The 20,017-nt window shown below is 40.7% G+C and overlaps 1 long non-coding RNA gene across 2 annotated transcripts in view; it reads right to left on the minus strand.

Moving 5' to 3' along the window:
• Positions 1-1,210: 1,210 nt before the first annotated feature.
• LOC131491541 (uncharacterized) overlaps positions 1,211-20,017 on the minus strand; it is a 140,824-nt gene continuing 122,017 nt past the window's right edge. For both annotated transcript variants that reach the window (XR_009251515.1, XR_009251516.1), the window contains exon 2: positions 1,211-1,888. This is a non-coding gene — a long non-coding RNA (uncharacterized LOC131491541). The remainder of the gene's footprint in view (positions 1,889-20,017) is intronic.

The following is a 20,017-nucleotide window of genomic DNA, read 5'->3' on the forward strand; positions in this document are numbered from 1 at the left end:
CTTCGGAGCTGCTGCTGTTTCAAGCACGTCACCCTTCTTTGTAAACATAGCAGTATCACAGCCACCTGTGCGCATTCAGGCTTTTATCTATGGATTTTGCGAAGTGGGAGATTTCGTGGTGACTCTGTCTTAAAAATGATGGATGCTCGACATTGGTGCACATCCCCTCTTTTCGTTGACGGCATCACCTTGTGGATGAAAATACATCTGGTGTGTGTTTTTATTTGTAAATATATGTATACTCTGTCGATTAGGGATAACGAGCCAAGTGATTATGCTGTCAATCAGAATTGTTTAGGGGTTAAAACTTCTTTTCCCGAGTTTATTTTTCAGTAATCAACACTTTAAAGACCGATCAAATAATAACATCTAACTGATGAGCGAACAGAGTGAAAACTGGTTTGTTTCTGGCCACCTTGGTTAAAACTTGCTGCACTTTGCCTGTTTAATGAATTGTTTTTGAAAAGTGGGAATTATAATTTATAGCATTTGTGGCTTCGTGGTGGGAACTACAAGGGCAAAGTGAAATAATCACAGGTTAGCAGAATCTCATTGTCTAAGACGCAAGAATGGTAGGGCCTCAGGTCTGAAGATCTTCAAGGTACCATTTCAATTTAGGGTGATGTAAAACCCTCTTGGCCTGAGTTTCTTTATCTCTAATGTAGGGAGAATAACGCCAAGCTCGTAGAATAGTCATAACATGCCTGGTAACCTGGGTCCATATTTTTAAGATTTTAAGAGAAAGAGCCCCTGTATTTAATGACAAAGAATGAAAAGTCTAAGACAGTCATCCATCCAAGTGTGCAAAGCATTCACACTGCTCAAGCAAACATTGAGACACATTTTAGTAAGAATCTTAGCTGGCTTGAGTTTCCGGTAGACAAATTGGTTTTTAAAAAAATATTGTTGTGATCAACAGTGAAAAATGACAAATGCCCTGTTTTTCCCCAGAGGTTTCTCAAACGAAACCATAAAACTAACATCACAACTTGTCGACAGCAAAGTGAGGACAATTTATCCTAACCTGATAAGATTCTTACTAATTGTAATAGATTACAATTTCTTATTAACTTCAGTCATGTGCTAATTATTAATTCCAATGATAATCTGATAAAGAATTTAGCAACCTGCATTACTTTATACATGATGTCCTGATTAAATGTTTCCTTCAGAAATTTTATTAGAAAAAAGTTTGTATTTTTTTTTGGGGGGGAAACAAAAAATTTCCTTTTTCTTGTAAGAGAGAGCCTTATTGGGCAATCCACGAACAGTGGGAATGGAGTCTACACAGCGTCTCCTGTTCACGGGGTCTGGGAAGAGCTGCTCTGGTTAGGTCGGGAGCATCAGCCTCTCAGACTGCCAGCCTCCCTGACCGCACACCCTCCCCCCTCCAGCCCAGCCCTCACAGCTGAAGGTCCTCAGGGCAAACTTTCAGCTTAAATTTCCCGGCTTTCTGTCAGTTTGTGTCAAAACCATAGCCACCTACCCCCGCTGACTGTGGTGGCTTTGTTTGTTCTTCCCCTCCATTTGCTACTTGTTAGCCTCCGTGTACTGTGTCGGCACACTTACAGTAGGCAGAGTGCTGATGACAGATGGTGGGGGGCTGGGAACTGGGCTGCCATGGCCCTGTGCCAAGGGACAGGCCTCGCTGCCGGAACGCGCAGCCCAGAAGCTTCTCCTTGAAGCCTTGTCCGTTTGGTTGGTTCTGTGGGCGTGTTTGTGTGTGCTTGTGCACACGTGGCGTGTTTTGTTGTGGTGGTGGTGGTGGTTGTGGCTGTTTTTGTTGTTGTTTGGGCCAATGACAACAGAGGCCTCGCTGGCTGGCTGCGGCTTTTCACTCTTGGCAGTTTCCAGACTCCCAGGCAGGAAATTCTCCCAACGATTGCAGCTGTGAATTGGCCCATTTTTTTGGAAAGAGGATAAAGAAAAGAGTTTAGTGGGTCTTGTGCTTTTCTCACACAAGCAAGGATGTGTTGAATACAAACAGGGAGGGATGTGTGGGGGAGGGGAAGGGGTAGGTGGGAAAGGGAGAGAAAGAACGCTCCCTTGGAGCATACACAGCGTGGCCCCGTGGCTCCGTGGAGCCAGATGTGGGGCTTCCCCAGAGGTGAGATGGCCCTAGGTCTTGATGGGGTTTCAGCAGTTTGACCCCTTTGACAGCAAGAGACACGCACTTCCATTCATTCCTTCAACAAATATTTGAGAGCTTGTTCTGTGACTGGTGGCTTACTGGGAGGTGAGGACACCAGGAAGCAAAGCAGACAAGGTCTATACCTCATGGAAACAACGATCAGATGAGACGGGAGTAAGCAAACACCTCCCAATCATACACCCTTGTCGGTGTTTTCTATGCATCTTAATAGGCTACTGTGGTAGAGAATGATGACGATGATGATGATTATTTACAACTTTTAATGAGTATGTCTGTGCCAAGCACTGTTCCAAAGGCATTGCTCATCTAATCTTCAGAATAATTCTGTGAGGTAAATGCTATGAAAATGAACATTTGGGGATGGTCAGGAAAGGTCTCTCTAAGGAGGTGAGATTTGGGTTGAAATATGAAGGATGTAAAGGAGTCAGTTATTTAAAGTCGGGGGAAGGAACAATAAGTACAAAGATCCTGAGGTAGGGAAGCGCTTAAGTGTATTCAAGTTGCTAGGAAAGACGTGTGGGACAGGGTGTAGAAATAAAAGGGGGTAGGACTGGGGAGAATGATGTGGGATAAAATTGGAGAAGTAGGCAGGGAACCTTGTAAGGACTATGTCCTGGTAAGGGATACGAGCATGGAAAGCCATCGTTGGATTTAGATCTGGGAAGACACACCTTGGAATTCCACTTTTGAAAGATTTCCCCATCTGCTGGGGAGAAGACTCAGACCAGGGTGGAAACAGCATTACAGAAGGCTATTACTGGCCAGAAATGATGGTGACATGAATTAGGATGGTAACTGTGAACATGGAGCAGTGGAAGGGTTAGGTGTCCGTGTCAGAGGTGGACACAAGAAATGCCAATCAACCTGAGCCAATAAGGTGGTGAGGCAAAGTAGTCATGGCCGGCACCCTGGTTTCTGGTTCAATCACTGGATGGTGGCGAATAGTGTCATTCACTGAGGTGGAAAGGACTGATGACCTAGAGCAAGGGGTCAGTGTCCAGAGAGGAAATCTGAGGCCTGGGATGAAGAGGAAAAACCTTCCATGGAGGGGAAAAAGAACCACCATGTCACAAGAAAATATATATATTTTTTTCATTTGCAAGGTGTTGTTTTATACTTTAGCTTCTGTCTCTTGTCTTATTTGATCTACACTGTAATATTGAGATATAATTATGATTGTCTCAATCTTAGAGATGGAGAGAATGAGATCTATAGGAGGGAACTGAGTTTTCATGGTCACACAGCTATCATACTAGTTACTGTTCATATTAAGTGAAAGTTTACTTTGTACTGTTCCATACACTTTAAAGTATTTTTTTTAATGTTTATTTATTTTGAGAAAGAGAGAGAGAGACAGAGTGCAAGCAGGGGAGGGGCAGAGAGAGAGAGAGGGAGACACAGAATCCGAAGCGGGGTCTGGGCTCTGAGCTGTCAGCACAGAGCCCGATGTGGGGCTCGAACCCACAAACTGTGAGATCATGACCTGAGCTGAAGTCGGAAGCTTAACCGACGGAGCCACCCAGGTGCCCCAATACTCCATACACTCTATATATGCTGAGTCTTCATGATCATATAAAGTAGATATTACTCTTAGCCCATTTTTCAGAGGGAAAACTGAGGCACAGAAAGTTTGAATAATCTGTTTGAGGTTGTACAGCTGCATACTTATTTCTGTAAGTTACAAAGCTGGGCTTCAAATCCAGCTCCCTCTTTGTGTTCTTAACCACTGTGCTATACTAAGCATGATTGAATTGGGACTCTGAATCTAATGACCTCTTGACTATTCTAAAATGCCTCCTCAGTGCTACTTCTGATGAGTACTCTTTCCCTCCAAAGGATGTATGTATCGGGGCCACTTTCAGCATTGCTTTAGTTTAAGGGCATAGCTAGATGTCGATCCCTCAAATATTTTCCTCCAAAGTCTATATAGCATCATGATGTGGCATCTGAAAAGAGGCTATACCTTGTAGTGACATAACTTTCAACCAAAATTAAAAAAAGAACCTATAAAATAATTTGGTTAATATTTAGCTATTTATTGGAAAATATTTTTCTGTTCTGAGAGTTAATACATACACCGTGAATGTGACTTATTTCCTTTAAAAATTTTTTTAATGTTTATTATTTATTTTTGAGAGAGAGAGAGAGAGGGAGAGAGAGAATGAGCAGGGAAGAGGCAGAGAGAGAGGAAGACACAGAATCTGAAGCAAGCTCCAGGCTCTGAGCTGTCAGCACAGAGCCTGACTTGGGGCTGGAACCCATGACCCTTGAGATCATGACCTGATCTGAGGTCAGACGCTTAACCAACTGAGCCACCCAGGAGCCCCGTGACTTCTTATTTTCTCAGAAGTCCTAAAGCTGAGTAGGAAGGCAGGCATATAAGCATTCTATCTGCTTCATTTTCATATCTCTTAAAAGATGATCTATGCACATAACAAAGAGGAAAGAATTAGGCCACAAACAATCTGCCCGTATACCCCAATGAGGTCCCATAGGTTATCATCTTGGCAGAATCTTACATATACTTCACATCACCTTTCTTCATTGTGGGAAAGATAGGAGAGAGACTATTTCAACTTTATTTGTTCATATGTATTCAATCAAGCTTTCCAACTGCCAGTGAGAGAGAGATAGAGGATGGGCATGCATTCTGGCAGAGCACTGCCTTCCAGAAAGTGGCTCTGTTCCTGAGTAGGGTTGAAACAACCACAGGCAATTCTGTCTTGCTGTTGTTTCATTGAGTAACCATGGGGCTGCCAGGTTCTAATCCTGAAATGCTCTAAATTGGTATCTTGTACCCAGATGATGGGGAATAGCTGTCTCACCAGGTTGATTCTGAAGACGAAGTGAGATAATTTCTCCATTCTGGCTACCAGCCAATCAGGTAGCAAGGATAAGAGAGGCAAAATTTCTCAAAAGGAGCACTACACAACATTGGTTTATGTTTTACCCAAAAAGTACTCCTCAGTTAGGTCTGGAAAATGTTGCATCTATTCCTGCTAAGCACTGGCATATCAAGAGCTCTGATAAGTCCTACTGTAAAGTACATTCAAGATGCTACCAAGATGATCACCTACAGGACCTCATCAGGTATACGAGTAATTCTTTCATCTTTGTTATGTACATAGATCATCTTTTAAGAGATAGGAAAATGAAGCCGAAAGAATGTTTATATGCCTGCCTTCCTACTCAGCCCTAGGACTTTGAAGAATACAAGAAGTCACATTCCATGGTATAAATGTTAACTCTAATTTAGAACAAAAAAACATTTTGCTGAACATAGAATTTCCAAAGCTATCTCTTGCCATCAGTGCTTATGATCAGTTATGTGATTAATGATGCATTTGGATAATCCCTTAGCCCATTCAAGGTATGTTGAGACTAAATCCTCCTTAAACAAAGCCCTAAGAGAAAAAATAGTGTCTGGAGTAAGGTGTTTCTAGTGAGATGACCTGGGACTCAAGTACTGGCTTGAGAAATTCTATTAGAATTTCTATAGTCTACTAGAAATTCTATAATTTTGGGCTAGCATACTTAAATGTCTCCCTTCATCCGCAAAATGGGAAAATGAATATTTCCTTAAAATATGGTTGTGATTTGTCTACTCAGTGTATTCATTCATTTAACAAATACTTATGAATATCTCCCCTGTGCCAAGTATTGTGCTATGGACCAAGGATTCAGGAATTAGCCACCTGTATTTGTCAGGGTTCTCTAGAGAAACAGAACCAGTAGGAAATATATCTACATATATATACATAGATATGATTTATAAACATAAAAACAAACATACAAACAAATAAGATTTATTATAAGGAATTGTGTCATTCAATTATGGAAGCTGAGAAGTCCCATGACCTGTCATCTGCAAGCTAAAGACGCAGGAAAGCCAGACAGTAATTCAGTCTAAGTTCAACGACTTGGGAAGCGGGAGCACTCAGGGCAGGAAAAGATCAGTGTCTCAGTGTCTCAGATCAGGCAGTCAGGCTGGAAGGGCCAAATTCTTCCTTCCTCTATCTTGTTGTGTTAGGCCCTCCATGGATTGGATGATGCCCATGCACATTAGGGAGGGCAAATTGCTTTAATGAGTCCACTGATTCAAATGCTAGTTTCATCTAGAAACACCTTCACAGACACATCAAAAAATAATATTTAGCCAGATATCTGGGCACTTCATTATCCAGTCAAGTTTAACATATAAAATTAACCATGATACCAGCTTACTTGGAATTTAGTTATTTACTCATGAGAAGTCCCCCAACCAATATTTTGTACTTATACTATTTGGAGCATCAGTGACTTGTCCTATTTTTTGGTATCATATAGCAAGAAAGATTCACCAGCAAGGGTGGTCTGTCCCAGACCAAGCCAGATGTTTTTCAGAACCTTCAAGCAGAAAGGAATGTCCCTCAAAGGAATGTTACCCAAAGATGAGTAACAGAATGTGCCAAAGTGAAGGCAAGCTATTTGTCAAGGTTTCTCCTACAAGAGGTTTAAAAACATTCTCTGACTTCTACCCTTTGTATTGTTTGTTCTTTATTTATTTTTCTTTTTTTTTAATTTAAATTCAAGTAAATTAACATACAGTATAGTCTGGCTTCAGGAGTAGAACCCAGTGATTCATCTTTTACATAGGACACCCAGTGCTCATCCCAAAAAGTGCCTTCCTTAACCCATCACCCATTTAACCCTCCCCCCACAACCCTCAATTTGTTTTCCATATTTAAGAGTCTCTTAGGGTTTGCCTCCCTCTCTGTTTTTATCTTATTTTTCCTTCCTTTCCCCTATGTTCATCTGTTGAGTTTCTCAAATTCCACATATGAGTGAAATCATGTATCTGTCTTTCTCTGATTTATTTCACTTAGTATAATGCCCTATAGTTCCATCCACGTTGTTGCAAATGGTGAAGTTTCATTGTTTGTTTTTTAAAAAAAACTTTTAACATTTATTTATTTTTGAGAGAGACAGAGCATGAGTGGGGGAGGGGCAGAGAGAGAGGGAGACACAGAATCTGAAGCAGGCTCCAGGCTCTGAGCTGTCAGAGCCCATCGTGGGGCTTGAACCCATGAGCAGTGAGATCATGACCTGAGCCGAAGTTGGCCGCTTATCTGACTGAGCCACCCAGGCACCCCTCATTGTTTGTTTTTTAAATTTAAATCATGGAGTTTTCGATCTTTGTCCTTTCATTTGAGAAATTTATTTTTACTCAACACAAGAAGATTTTCCTTTGGAGATGAATACATTGCTAAAGGGAAAAGGGGAAGAAGAAGAAGGGAGAAGATGGTTGGTTCACTTGTGACCTAATACTGTTACTACTGGTTCCTGGATGGAGAAGATGTTTGATTCTCTCACCTCCTCTTTCTTTCCTCCCTCCCTCCTGGCCTTGAAAAGGAACCCTGCATGTTAAGCGAGGCCACCCTTGTGGAAAGCACTGAATTAACCATACGATCAATATAAGACCTGGGGAGTTAGACGGAGGGCATATGGGTCATCTTGCTTTTGCCTATGGGACACTGATTCCTCACTCACATATCTAAGAAGCTGGTCCAGTAAGTTCATCAACACTCAAAACTGTGCCTTGCCCAGAGATTCTGGCTCATAGATCTATGGCAACTTGTAATACTAGCAACTGGGATGGATGCAAGACTTAAAACCAAAACCAAAACCAAAACCGAAACCTATTTCATCCATGTGATTACTCAGAGAACAGGAAGATTAAAAGGGTGGACATATCTAGGAATTAGGTGTGAATGGAAGAACTAGCAACCTTTTAGCCTTTTATTGTATGTTCCTTCAAAATAGGGTTTCTCAAATTCAGCATGACTGACATCTGGTCATAGTTCTTTGTGTGGGTGCTGTCCTGTGGACCACAGAATGTTTAGCAGTATCCCTGTCTTCTACCCGCTAGATGCCAGTAGCAACTGTTTCTGAACATTGTCAAATATCCCCATGGGATAGGGTAAAAATTATCCCCCATTAAGAACCTCTGCTCTAAAAGCAAGAACTCTTAAAATTTTTGTGGCAATGGACCTGGTTGGCAATCTGGAGAAGATGATACACTTTTTGTTAGATTAATGTTCTTAAAAGTATAAATAAAATGCATAGAATAAGAATGGAAAACATTTATATTAAAGTTATATCAAATACTAAAAAAGCAAATTTGTGATACGGTAATTTACGTATTTCTTTATTAACATACTAAATAAAAATATCTAAAAGTGGACCCAAATAACTACCTTACTTTTGAAGTAATGGTGAACTCATACGATATTTTGGGAAGCCTGTAACAACTGTTATGTGACATAAAGACGTCTGTGATTTTATAAATTTTATTTTTTTAATTTTTTGGAAGTTTATTTATTTTGAGAGACACAGTGTGTGTGTGTGTGAGGGGGGGTGCAGAGAGAGGGAGAGAGAGAATCCCAAGCAGCCTCTGCAGCATCAGTGCAGAGCCCAACACGGGGCCTGAACCCACGAAACCATGAGATCATGACCTGAGCCAAAACCAAGAGTCAGATGCTTAACCGACTGAGCCACCCAGGCACCCCAAGTCATCTTTGATTTTAATTGTGACAAAATTCTAAGACTACTATGGTTTGTTCCCTACATTTATATTTAAAGGTAATGTTAAATTTCAGCTCAAGATTGAGAGAAACTAAGATGTAACTTTTTCTCATCCATGTTCACAGGGCCCCTAAATTCATGGGTATTGAATACAGAACTCCCTTTTCCGAGGCATGAAGGAAAGAAGCTGCATAAGCTCAAGTATTTTTATGATATCTAATTAATAGCCCAAATCCCAAACAGAGGGCCTGAAGTGAAGGGAAGCTCTGGCAGCTGGGCAATTATGAGCAAACCATAAGTGCAGAGACCGTCTTTAAATCCAAGAAAGCATCAATTTTATAGGCATAACCTGAGCCTGTATTCCACAAATGCAGAACTCAAAGGTAGCAGGAGGAGGATTATAAAATGATTGGGTTGAAACCAAAGAAGGCATTCTGGTGTGGCCGAGGGGCCCAGAAGACCTGCCGGGCTCTGGGGGAATGGTAGAAACAGCGGTACTGCTGGGAACTGGCTCAGCCGACAGCTTGCATACCTGAGCAAGTCGCCTGACTGTTTTGGGCCTCAGGGCCTTATCTAGGAAGTGATGGGCTCACCTTGGACCAGTGTTGATTAAATCTATGCTGCTCAACGACATAGTATAAAACTTTCACCTACGTAAAACTCACAGAGGCTAACAAAATCCACAGAACCAAGTGTTTTAACGGTGAAGACATTGGGATGGGAAGAGAGTTTAAGTCCAGTTGTTCAGTTCTATAGGTAGTTAACAGAAGAGTCATGTGCGCTTGTTGGGGCCAGGAACTGGGTTTATTTTGTTTTTTCAGGAGTCTTAGCAAATGTCAGGAATATAATAGGTACCCAACAAATATTTGTTGGATGAACGAACAAATAAATGCATCCATAAACCACCAACTTCCATTGTTAGTGTTGTGTCATTTACCTCTTAACATTATATTCTTCAGATAGGCATGTGGAGAGACATTTTTATCCAATTTTCTTGCTTATTGTGTAATTCTAGTACACTTAGTCATACATATCACTCACACACACACACACACACACACACACGGGTCTGCTGGCTCCTGTGGGATAGAGGAGTCAAGTCCAAGGGCATCTTCTAGAAGGTCCCTCAGAGCCTTAACCAGGTTTCTACTGACAGCAGGAAGCTCCTGCAGGATTTATTGTCATGTGATATTACAACCCTACTGTAGTAAAGCTTCTGGTAAACTGATTGGGCTTGTGAGCATGCAGTAATGAGAAGGATAGCAGAGAAACTGCATAATGACAATGGTGGAGGGCAAAAGTGGCTGAGCTAAAAGAGGAAATTTTAGGCTGGTTTTCATTTGAAGATTTTCTTTTGAAACATAGTTTCTTCTCAGTACAAGGAAGCCCTAATCAGCTCTGGAGCAAAGTGAGCCTCTTCTCTCTTGTTTTGAAGAAAATAAATGGGCTTGATCATGGGCACAGAGTTCCACAGTTGCTGCTGTGGGTGAGGCATACATAAATTGCAGACTAAAGGACTCTAATGCAGAAATTGGTGGGTTTGAGTTCTTGGTATGTGAGGGTGGTCAAGACACTGTACTATCATGAACTGAAATTATTTCCTCTGCAAAATATGGTTGTTAAACTAGTATTAGGATTGCAACTCAAAAGGCCCACAGACAGGGATGTAAATGGGTGAAGCATAAGACAAAAGGGAATAGTGGAGACTGTGGCAAAGTACAGGGTATATGTCCATTTGAAAGTGGTACTGCTACTCACTTTTAATCCGTTATCACCACACTAGAATGTGCATCTATAGTTGCCAGATATTCGAGACTTTTTACAAATCTGAAATTTGAGCGTTTTTTTAAAGAAGTTCATTTCGGGGGGAGGGGCAGAGAGATCTGTGGGGGTGACCACGAGATCTCTAAAGGCTTGCAAGAGTAACAATTCAAGGAATACAAATAAATGTGCTTATTGTCTGTAAAATAATTCTTTAAATTCACTTAGAAATTGTGTGTGTGTGTGTGTGTGTGTGTGTGTACGTGCGTGCGTGCGTGTGTGTGTGTGTGTGTCTACACAGGGGGGCAAGGACACAGGAGTCTGTGCTCTGGAGGGCAGGCTCCAGGTACTCCACCAGCTTCTCCAGTGTGCCTGCCTTCATGGTCGCCACCCTGCAAGTCTCATGCAAGTTCAGGGCCAACTTATTTTCATGGCTGGTCCCAGGTGCCCAGACACCTGGTAGACACAAGGCCCCAGACCCTGTCCTCTCCAATCTTCCCTGGAGATGGCCTTGCCAGCCAATCCTGGGAACCTCGGGACCCCGGCTTATCAGCCAGCATCTCCCCCTCCCCGCCCCCCAGATGCTATCCACCTGGGCATGTTGCTAGGAGACCTAACTTCACTTTTTATAGTTCTTCATAGTTTGCAGGTCATTTTAATGATTTTATCAGTCTCATGAAAATCCTGTGTGCTGCTGTTACCCTGTTTTACAGAAGAGGAATCTTAAATTCAGGAATGTTAAGTGACTTGTCCATTGTCAGAGCAAGAAAGTGGTAGAACGTAGATTCATTTTGGTATTGGACTCCCGGCACTTCTGCAAACATACAGCCTTGTCTTATAATACAAGACGTTAGTAACCCCACTTAGCATCTCTGGAGGTCAAACAAAGGAGATATTATTCTAAACGTTGATATGTGGAAACGTTGATATTCTAAGCGTTGATATTCCAACGCTGTCCTTGGAATGAGGAAGTGTTATGAGATGATTACTCTTTAAGAAAGAACATCTGAATCTCCATTCTGGTACCAGGTTGAATATTGGGTCAATGTTTCTTCTAAAGCTTCTTCTAAAGTGATTCCTCCATCACTCCAAAGTAGAAATAGGAGTGGAAAAAGAAGCCTTATATTCTGGTTATGATTCAACTGCTAACTGGCTGTGTGACTTTAGACAAAAATTCCTATGTCCTCTCCATGAACTCTCAGTTCCTTATCTGTAAAATAGGAACCATGATATGGAAGCCAGCTTTAGTACCCCATTCCATTCCATGAAACATCACCAACATATCCTTTAGAGATCACAGGAAACTAGGAGAAGCAGACCTCTAACATGCAGTAACTATAGCAATTAGTATGTGCTACTAATCATAGATGCATAGAGAGTGATACATAAAGGCGATACAGAGCAAGACATTCTGGATACTTAGTACTTATAAATAGTTCCTATTAGTGGTGATGAGTAAACTTTACATAGAAGCTGACTTCATTTCTGTTATTATCCACGCTTAGCACAGAGCCTGACATGGGGTTTGATCCCAACGACCCTTGGATCATGATCCAAGCCAAAACCACGAGTTGGATTCTCAACCAAATGAGCCACCCAGGTGCCTCAATTTTTATTATCTTTTTTTTCTTTTTAACTGACTGAACCACCCAGGTGCCACATAGCTCATTTCCTTTTAGTGCTGAATAATATTCCACCGTCTGGGTGGACCACAGTTTATTATCCATTTGCCTACTAAAGGACATCTTGGTTGTTTTCAGGTTTTGGTAATCATGAATAAAGCTGTTGTTACAAATATTTGTGCAAACTTTGTGTGGATGTAAGTTTTCTTCTTTTTCTTTTTTCTTTTTTTTAACGTTTTTTATTTATTTTTGGGACAGAGAGAGACAGAGCATGAACGGGGGAGGGGCAGAGAGAGAGGGAGACACAGAATCGGAAACAGGCTCCAGGCTCCGAGCCATCAGCCCAGAGCCTGACGCGGGGCTCGAACTCACGGACCGCGAGATCGTGACCTGGCTGAAGTCGGACGCTTAACCGACTGCGCCACCCAGGCGCCCCTTCTTTTTTCTTTTTAATAGAATTTATTGTCAGGTTAGCTGACATACAGTGTATACAGTGTGCTCTTGGTTTCAAGGGTAGATTCCCATGATTCATTGCTTATATACAACAGCCAGTGCTCATCCCAACAAGTGCCCTCCTCAGTGCCCATCACCCACTTTCCCCTCTCCCCCACCCTCCATCAACCCTTAGTTTGTCTCTGTATTTAAAGGTCTCCTATGGTTTGGCTTTCTCTCTGTTTGAAATTATTTTTCCCCTTCCCTTCCCCCATGGTCTTCTGTTAAGTTTCTTAAGTTCCACATATGAGTGAAAACATATGATAACTGTCTTTCTCTGACTGACTTATTTCACTTCACATAATACCCTCCAATTCTAACCACGTTGTTGGAAATGGCAGATTTCATTCTTTTTCATTGACAAGTAGTATTCCATAGTGTACATAAACCACATCTTCTTTATCCTTCATCAGTTGATGGACATTTGGGCTCTTTCCATAATTTGGCTACTGTTGAAAGTGTTGCTATAAACACTGGGGGTACATATGCCCTGTGAATCAGCACTCCTGTATCCTTTGGGTAAATTCCTTGTAGTGCTATTGCTGGGTCACAGGGTAGTTCTACTTTTAATTTTTTGAGGAACCTCCACACTGTTTTCCAGAGCGGCTGCACCAGTTTGCATTCCCACCAACAGAGCAAGAGGGTTCCCGTTTCTCCACATCCTACCTTTCAGAAAGGATTAAAAATTGTAACTATAAAAGGACCTAACAATAGAAGGGAGTCTCCCTCTTAGCCTGACCCCAAATTCTACCTTCCAAAAGGTAACTTATAACAGATTGTGTGTTATATGGCTTCTCAGCATTTTGTAGATATACAGAAGTATATATGAATGTGGTCTATATATTTCTATTTTTGTCTGTATCTGTTTATATATTCCCCACTTTTCACAAATAGGAGCATACTATATACATCCTTCTTTAATTTCTTTTCTTAGTTAAAAATTTAGCTTAAAAATGTCCATATCGGTACATACAGATCTATCTCATTCTTTATAGTAGCTGTGTAGTATTCCACCATTGCATCTTTTATGTACATTTTCTGGTCAGTTCCACCTACTACAAACAATTACCATAGATTTGGTGGCTTAAACAACATTTATTTCCTACAGAAGCTGGAAAGTTCCACATCAGGATGCCAGCAAAGTTGGGTTCTTAGTGAAGGTATTCTTTCTCATTTATCGAGGGCTGTCTCCTCGTTGTATCCTCACATGGCAGAAAGCAGAGAGGGAGAGGAAGCAAGGTCTCCCATGTTTATTCTTATAAGGGCACTGATCTCACTCATCAGTTAGTATTTCAACCTAACCTCCAGTGTAGGAGGAATTTGGGAGGACACAAACATTCAGTCCATAACATTTATTTACTAAATATACATTTAGTATATGCCCATTATTTGGCTATTTCAAAATGTTTTAATATACATCCTTGTATATATCTCTGAATAAAAGTTCAATATAAATTTCTACCGTTGTTTCATTACATGTTTTGAATACTGATATTGCCCTTTGAAGAGGCTGTGTCCTTAATACTTTAAGGAACATTTCAAGAAAGTACCTACACATTTTTATCCTGTATTTTAAACTTTGATTTTTGTCCACTGAGAGGTTTTTATCTGTACTGTTTTTATCTGCACTTACTTGCTTTTATTTATTTATTTTTTTAATCTTTTTTTTAATGTTTATTTATTTTTGGGACAGAGAGAGACAGAGCATGAACAGGGGAGGGGCAGAGAGAGAGGGAGACACAGAATCTGAAACAGGCTCCAGGCTCTGAGCCATCAGCCCAGAGCCCGACGCGGGGCTCGAACTCACAGACTGCGAGATCGTGACCTGAGCTGAAGTCGGACGCTTCACCGACTGAGCCACACAGGCACCCCTGCACTTACTTGCTTTTAATAAAGTTTAACATAAAATCCTGACAAGACATATGTATATCCTGTGAAGAAGCCTGCTCATGATCTTTATCCATTTTTCTATTGGGTTGTTAATTTTCTTTCTTATTGAATTATAAGAGATCTTTATATATTAATGAAACCAGACTACTTATGTCATATGTGCAACAGTTTTGTTTGCAGTTTGTTATTTGTCATAATATCTTCCAGATACATCTTCTTAAAGGTCTGTTTTTCAATGCTTTATAAATCAAGATGGTTCTTCAAGAGTATTCTGATTATATGGCTGATGCTTCTGAAAGTTGGGTTTGTACAACTTCACCAAGAAGCTTCTGCTTGTCATCATAAGGGGATGGTGTAATACTTCTTGAACAGGACCTGGTTTATGCCACTGTGAGTCATTCAAGTTACTGGAAAATCTGACTGACCAGTGGACATTACTGGCACATTTCCCATAATTCTCCAAGGAATTAAGGGCATTCAATTTTTCCCTCTGTAACCAGTCATTGTCCCAATTGACTTCAAGGCTTTGTCTCTGTGAGAAAAAAAATAAAGAAAATTCCAAAGCAGAAAAGTTTTCCCAAGTTATTTTGAGTTCATAAAATATAATGGTTATCAACTGAAATAGGAATTTAGAAAAATGATCCAGACTTATTGGAAAACTCAATACCTTCAGCCATCATTATTTGGTTTATAAGCCACATGGTGAAGTGCTTAAAGCATCCCAGCCAAAGAGAGGACTTCCATTAATCAGGAAGAGACATTGACAGAAGAACTTGACTTTAGCCTGAACAAGTAGAGACGAAGGTCATATGTAGTCACCAAGGTAAGAGGGGTACCATGTTTTCATTCTGATCCAAATTTGATAAGATAGGACACAAAAACAAGCCCTTCCGCACAGACATTGAGAATGGACTGTTCATTCAAAAACCACCTGTCACTGAGCTGTCAGATTCACCACCTGAAACAGCATTAGGGATAGAAGGTTAAAAGATCTCCTTTCTTCCAAATTCACAACCACTACCAAAATAATGTGCACTCATCCCCCAGGCTCTTAGCCAATTGACCAAAGACGATGCTTAATTCAAGGGTAAGGTGGTAGTGCATACATCGGTCTATATGAAGCATTCGCCTCTGGTTGCTTATTACTCCTAGTTGTCTGTATTTGTATACAATGGAAATAAAATGTAGTGAGTTGTAGAGTTCTTGGCTTTCTGGATTAACCAGAGATCAAAATTCTTTACTAAGGGAGGTAGAGTGACCACTGCACCTAATTGCCCAGGACTGTCCACGTTTTAGTAATGAAAGTCCAGTGTTCTGGGAAACCCCCCAGTCACAGTTCAAACTAGGACAATTAATCACTCTCAGTCTTGGTCTTGTCCAGCTGATTCTTTCTCTAATCATGTTATTCTATAGAGAAATTAAGTTAGATAAAATGGACTTAAGTTGAAGAGGAAATTCGGTAACACAAAAATAGGATCACAGCTTTTGGATGTGGAGTGAGAAATGCTGGAACCTCATGCACAAGACCACACGCTTGGGTAGAGAAAAAATTTTTTGAGGTCACTTCTATGATTCCCTGATTCTATAACACCCCTCCTATCATCTTAGAAAGGTTAGATGAGCCCTAAGTAAAATAATCCTTATTGCCGTTTATTGAATGATTACTGTGTACTAGGCACTGTGGTAAACTCTTTAATATTATTCTGCTGATAGCCTTAGGAAATAGATATTATTAGATATAATTTATAGGTGAGAAGACAGGCCTAAATAGGTTATGTCCTGCCCAAAGTTATGCAGGCAGCAGATGGTGAAGACAGGATTTGAATTCAGGTCTGTGTGGCTACAAGGCCTATGCTCACATACTCCCATCTCCCATTATCCACAAATAGTTGTGAGCAATCATTTCTGCTTTTTCCCTGTTATAAGGTTATTGGCACTGCCTATAATATGATCCCTAAATACCAGAGAAATAGTAACCCTAACAACATGCATTTGCATAACGTATTTTACATTTCAAAACACTGTTATTTTCTACTATCATCATCCCAAAGATGCTGGGAAGTAGCTAATATTGATCCTTTCTCTATTTATAAGGGATAGGAAAGAGAAGTGTGGATGAGCAAGGTCAACTGTTGATGGACACACAGGTGACGTGAGTGGTAAAACTGGACTCGTATCTATAACTCCTGACCCTAATTCCTTCTTAATACCAAGTCTATTCAGTAGAGATTAAAGGATTCTGTGGCTTTCTTGGCTGGTATCAAAAACCTTCCAGACTGCTGTGGGAATTGGCCCAATGCTGTTTCCCCTACTTGTCTGTCTCCCCCACTAGACTATAAGCTCGGAGAAGGCAGGTCCACCTGTCTGTCTTATTCATTTCTTCCCAAAACGTGACACAGAGAATCCTACTCATTTCTGTATTCCCAAAACATGACACAGAGATTCTTAATAAATATTTGATAAAAATGAATATCCTTTGCAAACCTTTCTCCTAATTCAGATGGTGGTCACCGTTCCCCATTACCATGCCATGTTTTCTTGCCACCACACCTAATTTCACACTGTTTCCTCTGCCTAGAATCTGTGTTTCCTCCCCTTATTCCCCTATGGTCAAAGACTAAAGGTTCTTCAAGGTATGACTGAAATGCCACCTCCACCAGGCAGTTCTCCCTGGCCTCTCAGTAGTGAATGTTCTTTCCTTAATACCCAGGGTCCACCCCTAACACACCTCTCTTGTTGCACCTACCTGTGTGTCCCTTTTATTATAGTGATTTGCAACTTGCATAAGTCAAAAGGGAGTAGCAGGGACTGCACCATTCTTTATGTTGCACAGCCCTTGAATTGTGAGTCCACAGCTTGGATTCTAGGACCTTTACCAAGCCCAGGAGCTTCTGAAAACAACCCAGAATCTCTGCATCCTGGCACATCTGCCCACACTTCAGAAAGAGTGCCACAATAGTCTCTGTAGGCTGCTCTGGTTATAAGGAGTGAGATGGGGATTGGTTGGTCCAAGTGTGATGCCTCCATTTGGAGTCAGAAGAGGAGGATTTGAGATCCATCAGGAGAGGGAGGGTTTGTTGTTCTTTGTTAATGAGATAGCATTACTACAAAACTTGTGTTTACCCTGCCCATAACTATTTGTGGGGTCAACTTGATGGGATCATCCCTTAGTGAGAGTAAAAAAAAATTTTTAGTGTTTATTTTTGAGAGAAAGAGAGACAGAGTGTGAGCAGGGGTGGGGCAGAGAGAGAGGGAGACACAGAATCTGAAGCAGGCTCCAGGCTCCAAGCTGTCAGCATACAGCCCGACACGTGGCTCAGGCCCACAGACTATGAGATCGTGACTAGAGCCAAAGTTGGGTGCTTAACCGACTGAGCCACCCAGGTGCCCCTCTTAGTGAGATTTTAAAGGAGTGTTTGTTATTATTTTGTCCAAGTGATGGATTGAGGGAAATATGTTAAAAGCTATGGATCCAAGGTTGGGCCTTCGAGATTTTCCTCTTTGTTATTGTTACTTCAAAATTCAAATAAAAATCCACAAAATTATTTTCTCCAACTCAAAAATGTAGACATCAAGAAAATCCCTGGATAACTGAACAACCCTGAGGTTGTGGCCATTTGGGCCCGGTGTTTGCTTTCAGCACAACACTATTTGACCTCACGTTTTTATTTTAGATTTTCTGCCATAAATTCTACCTGATATTTAAGATAGGGCTCCTTGGCATGCCAGTCACTAGATAAACCAGAACATTTTACTGATTTATATACTTAGGCAAAATAAAAATAATTTGCTACTTTAATGCATTTTATTATAGTGACGATTTAGTGTGGTGGGTTTTCTTATCACAAGGTATAGGTAGCTAGCTATGTTGTTTGAATAAAATATGTTGGTTTTCACTTAAAAAACAACAAAACAAAACAGAGCAAAACCAGAACAACCTCCACTTTCCCACAAAACCCGAACACCAGTAACTCTCAGCAAGCCTGTTACATTTTCTTCTCTCATAACCTTCCCAGTAGTTCACCCTAATGAGCTGTGGGCCAGAAACAGGTTAGCCAAGTAGCACCCCCTGCATGGTGGATGGATTCCTAGCAGATGGCAAAGGAAAGTGTCTAAGTTAGTTTGGGCTGCTATAAAAAAGTATCATAGACTGGGTAGCTTATAGATAACAGGAAACTATTTCTCACAGTTCTGCAGGCTGGAAGTCCAAGGTGGGTACAGCATGGTCAGGTTCTGGTAAAGGCCCCCTTCCAAGTTGCAGACTTCTCATAGGTCCTCATATGGGAGAAAGAGGGCTAGAAAAGTCCCTGGGGTCCCTTTATTAAGGGCACTAATCCCATTCATGAGAACTCCACCCTCATGACCTAATACCATCACATTAGGGGTTAAGATTTCAACATATGAATTTTGGAGGCGACACAGACATTCAGTCCATTGCAGAGGGGAATTCATATTGGGAGCTGGCAAGGTGTACCAGCTGTGGCAGAGGGTAAAAATGATTTTGCATAATCAAGTGTGAGGAGGCTTCCTACCCAGCCCGTTGATTTAACATGCACACAGCTGTAGGAAGGCTGGCTCTGGGTAAAAAGAATGAGGAGGGAGAACATCTCAAGTACCCTCTGAAGATCTTCCTGGGAGATTTGAGTTTATGCCTCTTGTATATTGGCATAATTGGTATAATATGTTGTATATTAATAGCATCCCCTTTGCTCTCAAAGGTGTCATGGTGAGGACGGTAAGTTATATGTTCACCCTTGACTGGAGGCAGCCCCTTTCAGAGGTTTCCTTTTTCCCATTGCAAATCATCTCATTTAATTAGTGCATAGTTTTAGTTTCACTTAAGGTAAGATCATATTCCTTATGAACACAGGTATAAAACATTGGAAATTAATATGCTGGGTTTTTTTTCAAAAGTCATTATTTTAATAATGAAGATATAAAACATTGAAAAATATTAGAACTACACCAAAATTATAAGCTTTTGCACAGCAAAGGAAACAATCAACAAAATATAAAGGCAACCTAATGGATAGAAGATAGTTACAAATGATATATCCAATAAGAAGTTATCCAAAATATATAAATAAATATATAAATATATATATATTTTGAATATAATATAGATAAATATATATAAATAAATATCTATAAAATTTTGAATATCCAAAATATATAAAGAACTTATACAACTCAACCCTGACAACACAAATAATATAATTAAAAAATGGGTAGAGGACCTGAATAGACTTTTTTCCAAAGAACACATATAGACAGCCAACAGGCACATGAAAAGATGCTCAATGTCATCAATCATGAGGCAAATTCAAGTAAAAACCACAATGGGGTATCACCTCACATCTGTCAGAATGGCTAGAATCAAAAAGAGAAGAAATAACAAGTGTTGGCAAGGATGTGGAGTTAAAAGGAACCCTCATGCAAGGTTGGTGAGAATGTATATTGATGCAGCCACTGTGGAAAACAGTACAGAGGTTCCTCAAAAAATTAAAAGTAGATACTTTTATGGCCCAGTAATTCC

Source organism: Neofelis nebulosa, chromosome 12 (genome assembly GCF_028018385.1).
Source record: "Neofelis nebulosa isolate mNeoNeb1 chromosome 12, mNeoNeb1.pri, whole genome shotgun sequence".
Classification (NCBI taxonomy): domain Eukaryota; kingdom Metazoa; phylum Chordata; class Mammalia; order Carnivora; family Felidae; genus Neofelis; species Neofelis nebulosa.